The sequence below is a fragment of the Mus musculus genome, chromosome 9, assembly GCF_000001635.26.
Source record: "Mus musculus strain C57BL/6J chromosome 9, GRCm38.p6 C57BL/6J".
Lineage (NCBI taxonomy): Eukaryota > Metazoa > Chordata > Mammalia > Rodentia > Muridae > Mus > Mus musculus.
The window spans coordinates 83,720,529-83,729,370 of NC_000075.6; the positions used below are offsets into that span (position 1 = coordinate 83,720,529).

Sequence of the window (8,842 nt, forward strand, 5' to 3'; positions counted from 1 at the left end):
ACATACCCACCACTTATGTTCCTGTCTTCTGGCCCTGATGTCCTGTGAGTCCAGGGAGACAGGTTACTGACTCCATGCGGGACTACTTTGTGTAATGGTCTGTGTAAGTCGTGGGGAGCCCAAGTGTACTTGAGGTCTTCCATTACCAACGGACTCTCTGGAAATGTGGCGAGCCAGCTAACTTCTACTGCTTTTGTTCTGTGACCTGACCACCAGGAGCTTGAGAAAGGGGAGATTTTTTTTTTCCTGACCTACACTAAGAAGTATGGACATAGGCAACTGTTAACTGAAATAGCAAAAATAAGGTCAGGACTAATGGCTAAACACAAATGCTACAGACTTCTCGGACAAGACGTCTGGCTACTGCAGTTCTAGATACCACTGTGCCCTTTCAGAGTACCATGAACCAATGAAGGCTGGATATCCTCTCCATGCTTGTTTATTCAGAAAACAAAGCCTCTCTTGGAAATGCCCCCAGTTGACTTCCTCTTATGTATAATGGAATTCTGAGTTTCAAAAGAAGCCAGGCAAGTTCTGTAAGCGATTCTAGATTCTGTAATTGCCCTAGACTAGACCAGACTAGTCACAACACACCCCTTGGCTGGCCTCTTTGCCACTGTAAAAGGAACAGGAGTTCATACGGTGGAATGAAGGAGGAGGATGAGTTGTGTTGGCAGCAGACTATGTCTTACCACTCAAGCCTGCTTTGCCAGCTGTGTGGGGAGGACCACAGATGTTTACACAGTCTCAATCTTTGCTTGCACATCAGTCATACCTTATACCTGAACTGACTGGTGAATAATTGGTCCATCTCAATGTTAATTTCCATTTCTGTTGAAACCAAAAGGCCATAGGCTTCAACCAGAAGCTATGAATGCACCAGGCCTTGAACTCTCCTGCTTCCTTTATTTTAGAGATGAAAAATCAGAGTTAACTCAAAGGACATAGGTGAGCACAGGGCTTGCACTGTGCCAACTTCTGTAGAGCCCTGGCCACACTATACTTCCTGTAGGTAAAAGAATTCCATTCCTTGAAAATAGGTAGTTGAGATCACTTGCTGTGCTTGGTAGATTGACACATGGGATATGAGCCTATTTGGGTTACAGAGAAGCTGCTGAGATGCTAGGATTGGTCATGGTCCTTCAGAAATGAGCCTGTAAGGACTTAACCTTCTGTCTATTCTTCCATTCTTCACTACTCATGGCCACTCAAGAATCTGCTTTAAAATAATTTTCCTTAGAAAATCATTTGCAATTTTCTGTGAGTAGGCAGACCATGTAGGATTTTACAATTAGTCTGTCTGCTATATTCTTATTACTGGCTCCCTAAAATCATATAGAATTACCTCATCCACTATGTTAGGAAATGTTCAACAGGAACAGTTTTGTCCCAATAACTTGGCTCACAGTGGGATGCTGAGTTGGAAGCATTGAACACACTTTGAGACCTATTCAAACCCTGAATAACCAACAACACAACCTTTGGTCTTACATTCTAATTCAAGCACACAGAGAATGAAAAAATATATATTCATAGTTAAAAGGACATAAAGTAAAAAGCAATTTCAAGCTAAGAAAAACACTGCTGCTTCCATTATACGGATATGGCTTCTTGCCTCACAATGTAAACTCTGAGAAAATGAGATGGAAAAGACCAAGTGGCTGAAAGATAAATTAGCTAAGGCATGAACAGACAGCTCACATAAAAGGATATTTAAATAGAAGCTGGACACACACACACACACACACACACATATACACACACACACATACACACACACACATACACACACACACACCTACCTTTTTTGATGATATGACATTTGATTTTTTTTTGCCAATGATTTCTTAGATGCAAATTTAAAACAGGCAGAGATGTCATGCTCATTTTCCTATGGGCACACACCCAAAAGTTCTATTATATATTCTATCAGAGTGACTGGGAACAGACCCCTTCAAGCATTCCTGGGAAAGTTAAAAATACACAATTCCTAGAGGGGACCATGCAGTGACATCCAACCTCTAAAGAGGACTTTACCCTATAGACATCTTCACATTTACAGGATGGCACACAGGTGATACAATGCATTACTGTTGCAGTATGACAGAAGAGACCACTAGTTCTCTGACACAGGGCAGGTCAGTCCCAACTGTACATCCTCACAGTGGACTGTGAGGTTGCTGAAGAAGGGCTATTTTGTCCTCTAGGAAGGTATCCATTACAGACAGATCTATATACAAAGGAAGTTCAGAATAACAAATATTATTAGCATTCTGTCTATTACATCAGAAGGGAAGTATATACACTATGCCCTTGTTCAGGTTTATAACTTGTTTACCTGAAAGGTATTGGGACCTGAGAGAACAGAACTGACAAATGAGTCTGACGTCAGAGTCAACTTCATTCAGAGCATCGGACAATTTATACTCTGAAGGTTCAAAAGACTCCCCTGAGTAAAGTGCACAATCACAAGAGCAAGCCACACAGGGTCGAAACATACTTTTCCATAGAGGCCTATTAACACACAAGAGTCGCCAGTTGTAGTGAGTAATGTGGAATCAGCTCACTCGTATCCGCTACACCTGGCAGAGTCATGGAAACACAGCCTAAGAACCATTCTGCGCTTTGAAGAAACTGAGGTCTTCTTTTCTCAGAGTTTTCTCATAAGCACTCACGTCTCACATAACTGTTCTTGGACTGTGGGAATTCACTGCAGGGAGAACAGGGAATGCTGCAGAAGGGGAGGGGTGTAAGCAGCAAATCACATGCCACTGTAACCTTAAAAACCCACAGAGCAGAAGTCTCAGACAGAGGGATTGTGTGAGAGGAAGACACAATGGCTCTCAAACTAGAGAGGAGCAAAGCAAATGAACCTCTGTAGATGCCACGATCATAGGAATAATAAAACCCCAGACTTCCTTTAAAAGCTGCTAGAAAAACAAACTACCAGACGGGTACACAAAAGCCAAGAGTGTTATATACATTAATAATGAACTGACTATGAGAGAAATCAAGAAAACAATTCCATTCATGATAACTACAATGGCACGAAATACTCAGAATAATCGGTACAAGGAGGTAAGTATGTTATAGTTTGAAAACCATAAAGCACTAGTGGAAGATGTTGAACTAGATGCAGAAAGAATTAAGATATCACTAAAATGAGAAGAATTAATGTATGTCCATCTCCCATAGCAGTCAACATATCTCATACAGTCCTCATAAATATACCAGCAACATTTCTCAAGAAATAGAAAAAAAAAGGATTAATCTTAAATTTATATGGAACCATAATAGTCCCTAAATTGCAATGACAAAACCTTCAGAGCAAAAAGAACAAATCCTTAAACATCACAACACCTGATGTCAATACACAACAAAGCCTTAGTAGCTAAAACAACATGACAGTGGCATTAAAGCAAACAATAAATCTACTACTTAGAGACAGCTGGGGAAAGGATATTCTCTTCAATAAACAGTACTTCGAAAACTAGATACTCACAGACTGAGGAGAGAAATTAGACCATTACCATTACTCATCAAGCAAACAAAAAAAAAAAAAAAAAAAAAAGAATCAACCCCAAAGTAAAGACTTAAACGTAATAAGGCTCCAAACTATGAATCTCCTAAAAGAGAGTGCAGAAGAAATGCTTGCCCAACTCTTTCTCTGAGAAAGATCAGCAAACCCAAAGATAAATCATCAAAGGTGAACTCAGAATAAACTACGGCAATGATATCCAAAGCAAGTCAACAAAAGCAAAGACTGAAAAGTCAAGAGTGTGAGGGTCAGACAATCAGCATCTCTCTCCTCTGGGCAGCACAGGGCCAGCGAGATGGCTCAGCAGGTAAAGGGCTTGAGACATGGGGTCATCAAGGCACTTGAGGCAGGCCCTGACAACCTGGGTTTGATCCTGGTCTCAACAAGGAAGGAGAGAATCAAGGTCTGCCAGGTATCTGCTGATGTCTGCACATGTGCCCACAACCACACCACACACACACACACACACACACACACTAAAAATATCAGAAAAAATTAATGAGTTTCTGTATATCAAAGGCAAAAACAGAGTTGAGGCAGTTTGTAGACTAGGATACAGTACTTGCAAACTACTCTTCCGCAACACGTAGGAATTCAAGCGACTCAACAGATAAACACACAAAGACCTAAGGGCAATAATCAGAAGATTATTCTCAAAAGATTTACAGATGGCAGCACAAGTTAGGGACACACTAGCACATACAGCATGCCTGATTCATGAGGACTCTAAGAACACAGACCTCAGAATACAGAGAAGGTAGACTAAGAGTAGCCAGAGCCTGGGAAGCCTAGGGGAAGCGGGGAGGGAAGCGTTATAAGCTTGTGCTTGGCTTGGGGTTGGGGAGGAGGGATAAGTTCCTCTGCTGCACAGATCATGGCTGATGAAAATTAAATGGATACTTCAGAAATAGCTAGTAGATAAAACTGTTGGTCTTCCCACCACACAAAAGGCGAAATGTTCGACACAAGACAGATACTACTGATTATTGCTTGAAACTGATCCTCACACTGTATGTTGTTATCGGCACGTTTGTGTATTATTGACACATCCTACTGTATTCCAAAACTAGGTGAAATTGTATGTCAACTGAGAATGAAAACATGTGAAAATAATTAAAATCTATGAGTATTTTATCTAAACAAATTAAAAATTTAGTCTTTGTTATGTGATGCTGGAGTTAGACTCGAGTTCGGGCTATCTTTATTTCTCCTCTACTGCATCTGTGAATTTGGGCACACTTACTCCTTATTTATTTACTTAATTACTTGGAAATAGGATCTTTTAGTGATGGCCAGACCAGGCTGTGACATGCAATGGCCCTGCCTTTGTGCACCCTCCTAGTCAGCACATAAGCTTTAAGCATGTCTCTTAAATCTGTGCAAATAATTTGGAGAGTTAATATGTACAAAGGGAGCTAACCTGAACACAATCTGTTCTACGTTACTGTAAGCCATTGCTAATACTGTCTTTAATGATAATTTAAAGAGCTATTGGCAACACTCGCGTTACCAAACTTCCTAAATATTTCTGGTATTTGTAAACTGTTTGGATTTTGAAGATAATAGAAGGAAAGTTAGTAATCCCAGCTAGCCAGTCTGAGCACCAGATCACGGGGTGCAGAGGACCTAGATGCAAGGTCATACAGAGAATGTAACTGTTAAACTGTGAGGTAGCGGGAGTGTACAAACCCTTCGGAGATGCAGAAGACAGCTGTAAATACAGCACCGAAAGCTGGAAGTGAGATATGTCCACATGTTTTCTAGATGACCAGAAATGGGAGCCGCCATCAGGCTGGAAGTTCTAGGGAGAAATTCTAAACGAACAATAGTGATGCCATTGTGCTTCCACTCACACCACCTCAGGGGTTTTTGTTTTTTTGTGTTTTTTTGTTTTGTTTTGTTTTTTTAAGAAAAAAATATCATTGCAAAAATTATGTAACTGGCTGGTCACTCCCAGTAAATTTGCCAGCCCCCTTTTAGGATGGCTTACATTTTCATTTTCTGACGGATTATCAGAAAGAGAAAAGGAAAGGAAAGGAAAAGAAAGAAAAAAGAAAGAAAGAAAGAAACCCTCAAAATAACACAAAGAAACAAGCTTGGGTGTTTTTCTTCTAATCAAAAGGAACTGTGAAGAAATTGTGCCCCCTGCTGATTTAATTTAATATTAAAGTTGTCAACAAGCCAGCGCTGAGGAGAGCTTCCTTCATGTCCTCAAGGTCACAATTGAAATTCGCCCTTAGTAGCTCAGCAGCCCGTGCCAGCGACTGGAAACCTTCCACGTAATTAAAGGAGAAAAAAATTAAAATGAAAAGAAGCCACGCTTCCCAAGAGCTTCGTGGAGATATTCGTTCTGCGGACTTCTCTGTATTACATGTACCTTTGGTAACAGCTGAACACAGGTCCCTAAGATTAGTGCCATCTTTACAAGAACCAAAGGACATTAGAACCCTGACCTGAATACTAGAGAAATAAAAACGTAGGTCCCAAGACTGGAAGGACATTCAGAGGCAGGCAGCCTGGTAGCCATTTAACTGTGAGCCAATGAACAGTATACACCTTCCCAGAGGTTCCAGGCTGGGGCAGTATTGAAGACCAGAAATGCACCAACGAGTTCTCTTTCTTTTTCTCCTTTGGACTCGCTTCTGCCTCTTCATATCGTCTCTCGGCCTTGGCTTTTTTATTTGTTAACTTTAAAAAAATTCTTCCTTTATGTGTATTTGCGTGTGTCTGGTATACACATATATTTACCACCTGCTGGCAGGTGACAGAGAGGGTGGAAACAAACTGTCGGATCCCCTGGAACTGGGGTTACAAATGGCTGTGAGCTGCTGGATGTGGGTCCATGGGAACACGGATCCTCTTTAAGAACAGAAAGTGCTCTTAACCTAAGAGCCATCTCTTCAAGGCCTCAATGCCGACTTTTAATTTACTTTTCTAGTTTGTAACTCGTGGCCACACGATCCTACTAACAAAGTTAACTGGCAGGAACATGTGTGTTTCTAGTCTTCCCTTCTTCGAAATAATTCTCGCGCATAGAAAGATGCAATGTGACCTTGAAGAAGATAATGCGGAAAGTGCTTCAAGAGAGAGGGCGTTCTCTCATGCCAGGCCACACGATGGTGGCACAGTGACCACACTATGGTGGCACAGCGTCTTCTCTGGGAAGAGAAAGAGTTCCTCCGCCGATCTGCAGCAGATGCAAACATTTTGTTCTAGTTTCACCGAATAGGGGAACAGGTAAGGTAATGCTGCCTTTCAGCCGCGACCCTAACAGTGATTTTATTCTTTCAGGTAGCTTGACCGGTGATTATGATCTCCAGATTTGCCCCAAAAGTGCAGCACTCTGACGTGAATCTTATTTAAATATAGGTTTCAGGCGGGGGTGGGGGTCGGGAGAGACAAATAACTACCTTAGTTTTGGTTTTGTTGTTTTTCTGAAATTCACCTTTAATTGGTCCTCCGTATTTTATCTGATCGGCTTTTTTTATTTTCTGTGTTTCATGCTGTTTGTTTTCGAGAGCATTCCAAATGGATTATTCTCCAAGATTGCTGAGCCAGGGGCTGGGACGCTCCACGCGACTGAGCAGCCACTTGACTTGAGCTCTCGTCTCCCTCTAGTGGCCGCCAAGGATATCTTCACCGAGCCCTCTCGTGGCCACCAACAGGGCTTCCAGACCTGGTAAATTTTATTTACCACCTTCCCCTGGACATTTTCCCAGGCGGGGAAAGGGAGAAGTATTGAATATAAGACTTGCTGAGGTCAGAGCCGTGTAAATGTATGTCTCTTCTTTGCAGAAGAAAGTGGTGCTGTCCACAAAGCAGAGATGTAGTTTCTATTGCATCAGTTAAAAATGCACTGGACAGGAGCTGAAGAGATGGCTCAGCAGTTAAGACCATGCACCTAGAGGGCCCGAGTTCAGTTCCCAGCACCCCTGTCTGGGGTCTCAGATGTACTGCTAATCCAGTTCTAAGTGATCCAATTGCCCCCTGCCGGAGGATGTGCACACCCACACACACATAAAAATAAATGCTTCTCCACAGACTGCTCCATCTCACCAGTGAAAACTGGTAAACACTGGCATTTCATGCTGAGGGAAAAACCCAAGCCCTTCCTCCAGCTGGCTCGAGATGATTTATCAAGATGAATTTTATTCAGGGGCGGGCCTAAGGTAGGAGGCCACAGTTGAAGGCTAGTCTGTTCGCCTTTGGTTTGAGAACCTACCTTGAAATAAAAAGAAGATGGATAGTAAATTATGCCAGGTGTTAGAGCAGTCTCCTGATTTGCATTAGGTCCTGGGTTTGATCTCCAGAACTGGGAAAACAAAAGAGAAATGAATGCAGCTATCAAGTTCGAGAAGGGTGGAGATGCGTATCTGTCATCGGTAAGGTGTCTTTCAATTAATAGGTAATGTCGAAATGAATTGACATTGGAATATCCTAGCAGTTGGAATTCAGCAGTGATCAAGTCAAAGCCCGTATCTACCCACCGAGAAGGAGCACCTTGGGCAAGGCAACAGTGGCTGAGGGTGTGGCCTCAATGAGGGGTGTGGCCTCGGCCTGCCCTGTGCAATTGGGCCTTGTAATTTCACTTCCGTTCTCAGTCATTTGATGACTAGAGCCAAGAAAGCAGAACTAGCGCTAGGAAAGTGATGAGTGGGGTTCCTTTTACAATATGCCATTCACCTATTTAAAACAGGGACATTATCCAGACTAGGGGAGTAAACCAGTCTGGGGTGCCTAGAGACCAGAGTTGGCTTCAGATTGTATCTGAATTCCTTGAAAGATGGTTTCTGCAGTATGTGTTCCAAGCCTGCTTATTGGATGGATGGACAGATGGCTGGAGTGATAGACCTGTATCTACTGCAGCCATCTCATAAAAGGACACACATCAAATGGAGCATACTCATTAGTTTTAGAAAGATCAAAGCAAGCAGAGAACGAGATAGGACTCTCCTGATAGAACTCTAGAGAAAGCACCTCCACAATTGGCAATGGCTGGGAACGCTGGTAGACAGGTAATGTTCTCTACTGTCTCCTCTAGGTCACTTCCAGGATGCAAACTCTAACTGAAAGCCACCTTCTTACTTTGTAGCTTCAAGTCAGATTCCCTAGAAGTTAAATCTTTTAAACATACCTTCTGTCTGTAAGACTTTACATACACACACAGAGAGCGATACAGATATAGATATATAGATATAGATGGCAGAATCGCACAGGAAATTGGAACATTGTATACTTAGACTTTAATCGTACTTTTAGAATACGTCTTAAGGAAGGATAATAATTGCCGGGATCTAATATGCA

The 8,842-nt window shown here is 42.1% G+C and overlaps 1 long non-coding RNA gene across 1 annotated transcript; it reads left to right on the forward strand.

Annotated features, from left to right (window-relative positions):
- Positions 1-5,617: 5,617 nt before the first annotated feature.
- Positions 5,618-7,792, forward strand: Gm39386. The gene is made up of 2 exons (XR_870965.1): positions 5,618-7,217; positions 7,334-7,792. It is a non-coding gene; the product is annotated as a predicted gene, 39386 (long non-coding RNA).
- The last annotated feature ends 1,050 nt before the right edge of the window (positions 7,793-8,842 follow it).